Source organism: Melanotaenia boesemani, chromosome 13 (genome assembly GCF_017639745.1).
Source record: "Melanotaenia boesemani isolate fMelBoe1 chromosome 13, fMelBoe1.pri, whole genome shotgun sequence".
In the NCBI taxonomy this organism is placed as follows: domain Eukaryota; kingdom Metazoa; phylum Chordata; class Actinopteri; order Atheriniformes; family Melanotaeniidae; genus Melanotaenia; species Melanotaenia boesemani.
The window spans coordinates 28,015,663-28,027,257 of NC_055694.1; the positions used below are offsets into that span (position 1 = coordinate 28,015,663).

General features: G+C 38.0%; 1 protein-coding gene across 1 annotated transcript in view; it reads right to left on the bottom strand.

Moving 5' to 3' along the window:
* lamb2l (laminin, beta 2-like) overlaps positions 1 to 7,978 on the bottom strand; it is a 69,527-nt gene extending 61,549 nt beyond the window's left edge. Inside the window, exon 1 of the mRNA XM_042004222.1 lies at positions 7,803 to 7,978. The gene's annotated coding sequence lies outside the window, so the exon portion shown is untranslated. The remainder of the gene's footprint in view (positions 1 to 7,802) is intronic.
* Between the last annotated feature and the right edge of the window lie 3,617 nt (positions 7,979 to 11,595).

Consider the following 11,595-nt stretch of genomic DNA (forward strand, 5'->3'; position numbering starts at 1 on the left):
TATTTCTTCATATAAATAAAATCCAATATTTATAACAAAGGAGGACGAAATTTTTAGAATTTACTAACTAAAATGTAAAAAGTCAGCAGGATGAATTTAAAGCTGTGAAGCTGCTTCCTTCTAAACACAGAAGGAACAATAGCTGATGAATATCAGCATCAGGTGAACAGACAGAAAGCAGGATTAGAATCTCACAGCTTCTAGATGGTGAGGAGTAGGGCTGCAACTAATGACTATTCTGTAGTCACCGACTATTAAAATGACTAGTTGACAAATCGGATTATGTTTCTCATAATTATTATAAATGGATCTTATTTCACTTTCAGCTTTGAAATCTTGCATGAGGTTGTTATGCAAGTCCGACGTTCCTCCTCTTTAAATATTCAAGCATTGCAGATGTACTTCCGTGGTACGCATGATCTGCTTTACAAATCTCACATGTATTTAATTTATTGTGTAAGTTTAACGTGAAGTTATCCCAGACTTTTGACATCCTCTGCGGCCGTTTTGCTCCCTGGTCCGCCGCTGCAACTCTCAGCAGAGATAGGGAAGACGACAATGTGTCACCCTATAGTTTTTTTGTTTTGTTTTGTTTGGTTTTGTTTTTGTTTGTTTGGTGTTTTTGTTTTTGTTTTTTGCCGACAATAGTTGACTGGTAAATTAGTTGTCGACTATTGTCGACACAGTTGACTAATCATTGCAGCCCTAGTGAGAAGAGAGAAATATTCACAATATGCACAATAACTTCCATCCATGCACCTTTAATGCTTCATTGTCCAGATTTCTGGACTTTAATTTCTCTAACTTTGCATTCGTAACTTGACTGTTTAGCTTAACCTCTTGCACCTGCACCTTCCGCTACCGGGAGTTAAGGGGTTAACATCCGATTTTACGGGTGTAACGTTAGGTCTAAATGTAACTATAAACATGTGTGGTATCCACAGAAAGTCCAGAATCTCAGCTAACAGCTAAGTAAAATTATTTCTATGACCACCAAACACAGTTAAGACAACAAACAATTAAAAGACCAGGTACACAAAGTCTGAAAAAAAATATGTAAACACAAATTATGTCTCTCAGTGTCCACCTGATGGCATGAACACGGACAAATGACTCCTCTACTGAAAGCTCACATCTCACAGATTCCAAACCAGTAAGTTTCATATCGCTATAACCAAGATTTACCAAATCAGAGGCAAAAGAAGGCCCAATTTGTACTTCACGTTTGTAAAACATAGTCATAAAATGTCTTGCCTCTGCTGTCTTGCCTCAAAACGTATATCCACCAGGATAAAACTGCATTTAGTTTAAAAAAAAAAACAAACTACATTTCTCATTGGCTTTTAGGAGCAGTTTCCCATCCAAAATCACAATTTTCTACCCATTTCCATGGGTTTTGATAGATAAAGGAAAAATGTGATCTTTTCTTCTTCCTTAAGTGCCAGACAGAAAACATCTATTCATTTTAATAAACCCAATCTCTTGCACAATAAAAAAATAAATAGATTTATAGAATAGCCAGATGAGGTGGTTCAGGTATCTGGTTAGGATGCCTCCTGGACGCCTCCCTGGTGAGGTTTACCGGGCACGTCCCACTGGGAGAAGTCCCCAGGGAAGATCCGGGACATGCTAAAGGGACTGCATTACTCAGCTGGCCAACATTACTTGCTGACGACTCGGCCATCGTTAGCCTTCTTGAGGAAGGAGAGACAGCACATGGGCAGATCGTGGATGATTTTGTGAGCTGGTGTGAAAACTCCTCCCTCCATATAAATGTGTCCAAAACGAAAGATATGGTTATTGATTTTAGGAAGTCTCCGTCAAACCCCCCGTCTACATTTATTAAAGCAGCTGCCATTGAAGAGGTAGACAGTTATAAATACTGGGTGTGGTCTTCGACAACAAATTATGTTTTAAGTCTCACATTGACTTAACCTCAAAAAAGGTTCATAAGAGGTTATTCTTTTTAAGAAAGATGAGGTCTTTTAACGTTTGCACTAAAATGTTGTCTCTTTTTTACAAAAGTGTAATTGAATCGGTTTTATCCTTTTGTATTATTGCTTGGTTCGGGAGCCTAAGTTTGGCAGATAAAAAACGCTTAGGTCGCTTAGTGAAAGCTGCTGGCAAAGTTTCTGGATCCCAGCAGGAGGGTTCTTTGGCCATTTTTAATAAAAATGTGTTGAGGAAAGCCCGTTCTATATTAGACTGCCCGAGCCACCCTCTCCAGAATGAGTTCATTTTATTACCTTCTGGCCGTCGCTTCAAGGCCACTTTGGGGAGGACAAAGAGACTTAAAGTGTCATTTGTCCCTACAGCTGTTCAATTACTTAACAGCAATGGCCTAAGGTGACAGAGTTGTTCTATTTTGTTTTTAGCTGTGACTCTATTTAACTTATTTTAAGCTCATTTAATGTTTTTTAAGCTCATTTAATGTTTTGAATTGTGAGAATCTCTCTATTTTACATAGGCCTATGCCTTCGGTTCTGATTTTGTTTGCTGATGTTTTGATGTGATGTCTGTCCTATGTGTGTGTTTTGGCTGCGAAATCAATTTCCCTTTGGGGACAATAAAGAAATTGAATTGAATTGAATTGAATTGAATTGAATTGAATTGAATTGAATTGAATTGAATTGAATTGAACGCCTCGGGATCCCCCAGGACGAGCTGGTGACTGTGATCGGGAAGAGGGAAGCAGCTGCTCCTGCTTCCCGCGACCAGACCCCGGATAAATGGCAGAAAATGGATGTATGGATGTGTGGATGCATGGATAATATAATATAAAAATAATATAATGTAATGTAATGTTATATAAAACAAGTTTAATAAATTTAGAAATTAGATAACACATGCCTGCTTTAGGCTCCCATGCGTTTAACATTCACTTATGCGTTGAGTGACTTTGCTGGAAATCCTCTACCAAGTGTCACAGCGGGTGTTGGCGCGTGGAGCTGTTTTCTTTTTTTGGTCTATTTCATCGTGATTTTGGGGCTCAGTGGGTGATCCCTTTCATTGGTATGCCGTGGATATGCACACACTGGCTTAACCAACACTGGGTTGTGATAGCTACTTCATAGCTGATGTTTTGGAACCAACAACACGGCATTCAGCAAAGTCAGACCAGGGGCTTCATTTATCAACCATCCGTATGCACTGAATGAATGAATGAATGAATCAATCAATCAATCAATCAAATTTTATTTATGAAGTACTTTACAACAACCCTAGTTGATCAAAGTGCTGGAAGGAGATAAAATAGAAACAACATAGTACACTTATAAATTATAAATATTACAAGTTTCATCAGTGATGTGCGGTCAGGGGAGGCAGGTGAGGCAGTGCCTGAAACATTTCAATTAGATTGGAGACATATGTGGCATTTCGCAGCCAACACTAAGCAGAATTATGCCGGCAGTGTTGGATACAATCATTTCTCTGGCCCCATCTTACATCCATTTCCTATACAGACCTCACAAGAAGATGAAATTAAACAAGGATTATACGCCATTGCCGGATTCCTAAACATAACTGAAGCCATAGATTGCACCTACATCTCAATAACAGCACCATCAAATAATGAATCCACCTACATGAACAGGAAAAGTTTTCAATCAATTAATGTCCAACTTATTGGCGACACATATGTCTCATATGTTAAATGTTGTTCCCTGGTGACCTGGAAGAACAACACGACTCATTTATTCTGCAGAACAGCTCTGTGGGTGTGCGCCTCCAACCAGGAGCTGTTGAGGATGGCTGGCTGATTGGCGAGTGTTACAGTATTTCAAGTATTATTTCTCTGCTTCATGGTTTATTATAGCATTTCTATAGGTGATTGATATCCACTGAAGCCGTGGCTAATGACCCACATAGCCTACTTGAGGACCATGCAGGAGCAGGCTTTGACTTTGATGTCAAACTATTTCTTTTTTTAATCTGTGAGACAGCTCATTCCTCTGATTCAACAGAGTTAACTGCAGCCATTACCTTCTCCCAAGCCATATTTTTTCTTTTGTTAGTCACACCTGCATTACATGTTCCAAAAAATATTTTTTGGTTCTTTCTACTTCTCCTACAAGTACCTCAATTTCAGTGTCGGAGAAATTCCTCTTTGCCATGATTTCTGAGAGAAAAAAAGTCCATTCACGCATTCTGAAAGGTATTGCTGCTAGCATATATGGTCAATTGGAGACCTTCCTGAATGCAAATGAGCCTAAACATGCATGAGCATGGTTATTTAGAAAAGGTGGGATTTATCAACAGAGAGCACTTACCAGTGTGCTTACGCACGTTTGATAAATCAGGATTTTTTGTACCTTTTTTTGTTTTGTAATTCAGAATGTATGTAAACACATTCTGATTTACAGTCCTACGCAAGAATTTTGAACCTTTTCTGCACACAGTTGATAAATGAGGGCCCAGGTGTGTACTGAACAGGAAGTAAAGAGAACAGACTTTGGCGCGACCCTACAAAATAACACAAGAAACCAAAACACAAGACAGCACAAGCTCCTGGGTGAAGGTGCTGCCCAGGCAGCTGAAGGACTCAACAGAGGTACTGGATTGTTGCAGATGATGACAGGGGGGAAAGGGGCTGGCAAGAAATTAATGTAGATGGATAAACTATTTGTGAAAACAAATGTGACACTGCAAAAGTTTATTAAAATTATGCTACAACGAATGTCTACGATGCATCGTAATGCAGATGTGGACGATTCTGCATCGAAAGAACAAAAGAGCCAAAGAGCATAATTGAGTACAACAATGTAAAGTATACATTCTGCTGCCGCTTGTGTGTGGCATGATCTAGCCTGTTGCAACAGCTTGGCAGATCCAAGGTTGAATCCAACATTGAAGCAAACATACGGAAACTGGATAATACAATCTCATTGGAAATATATTCTTTGTCTCAGGGAAACAACCTAAGATTACACATGAAAATGTATAAAAACTGATAAGTTAGCTTAAGGCTAATGTCTATGGAAAATATCATTGGCTAGCTAGCGGTTAGCATGGGTGAACAGACTAAAAGGATTTAAACAACTTTGTCCATCAACAAATGTTTACCTCAACAATATTGTCTGTGTTCAATTAGAAATTGACCAGAATACTTACAGGCAAATGTTTTCTGGCTATAAAGGAGAACACGAAAAAATCTTCTTAACTTCCATATTCTGTCTGAACTGACTACGGAAAGACTGAAGAGAAAAGCACACTACTGCAAGAAATTTTAATAACAATGTCACATTATAGTAATGTTTCTTGATTTTCCGACAATGGAAAAACAAAGTTCAGTAATGAAGTTGAAAATAACATAATTTTTTTACATGTTTATGATGTTTGTCAATATCAGGACAATGTGACTGATTTCTGAAATAATTCTGAATAAACAGGGTTAATAATTATTTGATGGCTTGAATATATTGCTGAAGAAAGTAGCAATGTGCAGCGATTAAGATAACTGAGGATGCAACATATAGCGATGCATCGCTGAATCTAATTGTTGACAAGATAATCACAATCGAATCGTGAGACCGGAAGGTGCACAGCCCTGGATGTCATAAAAACTAAAGGCACTCCAACGAAATGTTATAGTGTGACCTTTTATAGACAGTCTGTGTATATGACAAAGTCTGCATTTGAATTTTAAAGGGGATGAAGGCTAGCGATACACATTTTAATGCCAAATGGCAGAGTCAAGACCTCATCCAGTACTAGATATACAATAGCTGTCGTCACTGGGTTGTTTTTATTTTGAGTACCTGTTTCCCTGCACTTTCACTGACTCACTATTTTACACATTATGAGCTACTTGGTTAAGGTTAGATGAAAAACGAGATGGTAAACGTTAGGAAAATACTATGGCCTGTGTTAAAAATGATCCTGGTATAATGTATCAGATCAAAATATCCTTCTGGTTTACTTGCCAGACCTTTGGCTAAACAAAACATACCACATACATTAACTCAGTGTAATTTATTACTTTGAAAGTAATAAAAGTAATAAATGTTGTGCCTAATCAACAGGAAAAAACATCCCAAATAGCCCATTTCTGGTTCTCTTTGGTAATTTACACCAAACAGAGGCGGATCAGTGCTACATTGGTGTGTCTTTAAACATTAAACCAGTGTGACAGAAACAACTGAGGGGGTGTTCTACAATGCCAATGTGCCCTTACACATAAAACCTGTTTTGCTGTCTCAGAGGTATATCGGTGGCAGATCAGCTTCAACCCCAGTTATTCATGTCAACCAATAAGCAGCCAGCAACTGGTACCCCTCTCACCACATGAGCAGGTTTAATACTTCTTAACCATTAAGGTTAGAGTTGATATTAACAAGAGGGGTTACAGACCAGATCTCTAAGCTGATTAAAGCTACACTAAGTACTGAAGGGGCCATGGGAACATGCATCTCCAAACACAAGTCTAAATACCCAGACAAGCCAGTGAAAGAATAATAATAATAATAATAATAAAAGAAATAATTTAGCAAAAACCACATCATTATATCAATGATGTCTGTTCTTCAACAAGAACATTTTCACTTAAGTTTATAAAAATTGAATGCTAGTCTGGATTTTGTTAATCTGGCTGGAATGTGTTTTACAGTGTTAGCCATCTGATTCCAGCATGTGAACTGTCAGAGAGCACACACACACACACACACACACACACCTGGTTTACAGCTACTAAAATGTATGTTAGAAAAAATAAATCAGAGTCAGACAAGTTCCCTTTAACTATTACTAGAGCTATATTACTACTGACTGTATTTCACTTGAAGGGCTATCTGTCCTAACAACAAACAAATCATCAGGAATTGCTTTAATTTCCTGAAATATCTACAAAATTGTATCATATTTGGGAAGACACCAGTCAGAGTGAGCAGGTGAGTTATGTCATTTTAATCTGTGCCAGGTCAACACTGTCAAGTTTCTAACTATCCAAAATGGCAAAGTCCAAAAACAAGTCCAGATACCTGTTAAATTAGATTTTGTCACATTTGTGAGAATCAACCCTGACCCACGAAGACCCCATCATAAACAATGTACTGCTAAGGTCCCAACACCAGACTCTCCAGAAGACTTTTTGATGGTCTTTGCAGGATGACATTTTGTGGCAACATCAGGAGAACCAACTCAAAACTAAATGGTTGTAGTATTGATAATAAGTGTAAATCTACAAAATAATCCTGGAGTTGTTTTTATACACCATGTTGGCTTCTTGGTCATGTTTTCTTTTCTTGAGATATTCGCTAAACGTTTCATCCCCTTGGGGCCATATTCTTGAAGTATACTGGAATATTGGATAGCCTACTTGCTATGACACTCCCTTGTCATCTGTTAGAAATTATGCTTTAGAGTACTCTAGCCTGCACATTTCATCCCAGACTGCATATGATGGCTTTGCAAAGTGAATGTCTAAGCTGTCAATCTACTAACAGTAGTACTTGCCTTTTTTTTTAACTTCAGGATCACCATTAAAAAACTAAGTTCATCCATTTAGACAAAAGTAAGTGAAACGTGAATAGAAAAAGCACAGTTAGGCTTTTCAGGCCTGTTAGTCCAATTTAGTAGTGTTTACAAAGATAAAATCAGCATTAAAACAGGTTCAAGAGCTTAAATTATAAAGATCTAATCCAAAACAATTCTGCAGTAGCCTATCATTAGAAATAAAGCAATGTTCAGAATAAACTGTATCAGACAACAATACAACAGGCCGCTCCTTCAGGAATATTAATGATTATAAAGCCACTGTACAGCTGTGATGTTGGCAAAGACAGACGACAACACGGAGGACTCACCTGCTCGGAAGTTTTTGGCGACTCCTCTAACTCTAAATCTCTCTCTCTCACACACATACACACACACACGCATACAGGTTAACTTTCTCTCCTTCGCTTTCCGTCTTTCACACACATACACACTCACTCCGACATGTCCCGTCCTGCAGCGCCTGCACGCCTGTGTGTGAGCTCGGCCTCTGGTCCTGCAAAGGGACAGCGGGACGGCTCGGCCCCGCCGGGAGGAGGGGTTACCGGACGGCTCCGACAGGTAGGACTGCAGAGCGGAACTCCACCCTCATCAAACCAAGCCCACTTCTAAAATCTTTCGTTAATATTCCTGCAGATTCCTCCCAGCATACATTTACTGCGACATTTTTAGTTTAACAACAGTATTAATACGGATTCATGCATTTTAATAAGCTACAGCTTTTAAGTTACTTCAAAGCAACCAAACGAGCATCAGAAATCGTGTGTAGCCCATGCAGTCAATTTTACAGCGATACAGTGTGCACTTACAAAGATAAAAGTTTTGCAGCTTTGTTGATCTTATGCGTTTTTTTGTTAGGAAACTTAATCCCAAGTAAAAATGACATCTTCAAGAAGCAAATGATGCTGCCCATCAATCTGAAAAAAGGGCTATAAAATTATTTCAAAATCATTTGGAGTCCATCATTTTACAGTAAGACAAATTATTCATAACAGGAAAGCAGAATTGTAATCCCAGCAAATTCACTCCACGGTCAGACAGCACTTGGAGAAACTGTAGTACAACTCATTGTTGGATTGTTAAGGTTTTAAATCTTGGTTTAAATAGTAACTTATTCTCTGTTTGTACATACATTCTTGCTATTCCTGTTCCTGTTAGCTATCTATAATATGTTTCTAACTGGCTGCTAATCCAATTGCTTCTCCAGGGGATAATAAAGATATCTTGAGATTTCTTAGAAAAAGACTGAGCATGGCTTGTTTGGAAATGTTCACTGGAAAAAGTCTAGTTGCTCTACAAAATCAGTTAAAAAAAACCTGGCATGACAGCTTAACTTTGTGAACTTGAATCGGGGCAGCTCTAAAACTTCTGTCCTTTAAGCAAAAACAGTGTTTTGCTGAAGCTTGTTTAATATTGGCCCATACAACAAGAAAATGATCCAAGAACAGCAGCAAATTTATAACAGAATGGTTAAAAGTTTAAAAAGTGGCCAGATTTCTGCTTAAAAAATCCACATTAACCCCATGTCACCGTGCAGCACTTAATGCAGCATATGAGGAACATTTGGAATATTTTAATTATTTGTTGAATTATTTCCTGAACATTAAAGTGGGAGAGGTGAAAATGATCTACCATATACAGCGTGCCTCCCTGTTGTGCTTTATGGGAGGAAGATCGCACAGCTCATCGCGGACAGGACTTGCCTTGGGAATTATCAAGAGATGATGACAGTCTCCATCACCAAGGTCATTATGTGGTGCCAGCCAGGTCAACTGATATCACATATCCCCAACCAGCAGCCGCCTATCACAGGGTCACACTCCTTTATGTGTGTTTATGTGTCAAAATCTGATGGTTTCTGTCCTCGACTTCCATATGAACACAATCATGACGATGGATGTATGTTTGCTTTCTATATTTTTATGAAGAAGTGTCTGCTCAACTGTGAAATACGATGTCAGGGGAAATATGAAATAATGAACGATGGTTTCAATGATGTTGGTAGAACCAAACTGCAGTATTACAGCAGCAAGAGACAAACAGTCACCAGGACAGAGGAGTACCTGTCAAGTTCACTATCAGGAGTGCAGGTTGTGTAAGAAAAGGTCCAGGAATGACTGGAATCCACCATTAAAACAACTCTGTGTTCCAGGACAGAGTTGTTCTCCTATCACAAAAGATAAAAGCAAAATAATATGTGGGGAAAAACTGCCAGGTTGCCAGTATATTGCCAGGCACTTCAAGGACAAAGGAGAAAAAAAACTTAAAATATAAGCTTTGCTTTGATTAATAACAGACACAATCAGACAAAAAGTTAAAAGGCCTGCACGATAAGCAGGTAGACTCTTGTGTTGAAATGTGACAATAGCCTATGTAACTACACACAGAAAGTAATAAGAGTTTTAAACCTGAAACTGTCATTGTCTTCTCATTCATCTTTTGTGTCCCTAAGTGGTTTTACTCACATTTTCAGACATACATATTTAATCATTTTAGGTTGTTTGTGTTGAAAAGATTAAATGCCACATAATCAGCACAAATGTTATTTTTTAAAATCTGTTTAGTCTCTGAAATCTTTGCAATGGACATTTTTATTCCCTGTCACCAGTGGCTCTGTCTTATTAATGAGAGAATAAAGCTGACCTGTTATTAATTTGTTTGTTCATCCATTATAATGGTATACAATGCAAATGTTTGAACAGAAAAAAGCATGGAATAAAACACAAAATATCCCAAATGCCCCTTCATCATTTACTGTAAAATATCTTTTGTAAAGACTGTATTTCTTAAAGACTGCAAATGGGTTTTTTAACAACTGAACTGACCAGTTCCAAGTGTGTCGCTTGAATTTATGCAGAGCAGTCTGTCTCACTATTGTATTGTGGACCAAAAGTTAACATGACAGTCCCATCTAGTGGTGGGACATGTTAATTTTAAACAATATACAAGCTTATGTTGTACTTGTTGTTATCAACCTGTAGAATTCAAGCTTAAATTGTGAATGAACAAAATACACAAAAAAGAAATCAAATGCTAAAATACTATGTTCTTTATTGCATAATGGTAGAGTTGGTTTCTGAAATGACATTCAAATACCTGTTGTAATCAAAACAACAACAAAACAGTGGATTGCACTTATTTCTCAGAGACATGCTTCAGTGTCTCGGCACAGTGTTAAGGTTGTTAGCATCGTCCCCTCACAGCAAAAAGATTCCAACCTCAGCCGGAGCCTTTCTGTGTGGCATTTGCATGCTGTGTGGCATTTCTCCCATAGTCCAAAAGCATGCTTGGTTATGTTAACTGGTATTCCTAAATGGACTTTAGTGTGAGGCAATTAAGCAGGTATAGACAATGGATGGCTGGAAGTTTTGACATGTTCACACAATACGAATATTTCAGTGTCCCATAGATATTGAGGCTTTGGTTTTTTGTTGGCTGGTTGTTGCCCATAAAGTTGAAATAAAATATGTTTTTTGTCTCTTTTAATGGAATTATTGTGACAATGTGATTTATTCTTGAAAGATAGTGTATATTTTCTTAAATGTTTCTCACCATGCCTGGCCAAAGGTGATTACTGATGTGTGTAAATAGGAATAAATTTAGATGTGTTTCTAAAAACAAAATTATTCCAACTTCCAACTTCATGGGCAACAGTGTTTATATGCAAATATGACAATGTTTATTAATATAATTATCTCCAGAAAATGAGATAGCTAAAAGGAGAAAAAGTAGAGTATATAATGCCTGAATTGTTGTAAAAGATTGAGAAATAAATGTAGTGGAGAGTTACAGCTGTAGTAATATGATGCTGTATATGAAACCTGAGGTGAAATGTACCAAATACATAGTATTTAATTGACAAATGCATACTGGATTGTTATATACAATATCATGTACATGATATTGTATATAACAATCCAACTGCTATTTGGTGCATAAGCACAAACAACAGTCAGGACCCATCCCCCCACCCGAAGGCGGGGGAGGCTACCCTTTCGTCCACTGGGGTAAACCCCAACGTACAGGCACCAAGTCGGGAGGCAATGAGCATGCCCACACCTGTTCGGCGTGTCTATCCAAGGTGTGTCCACTAATTAGCATCAC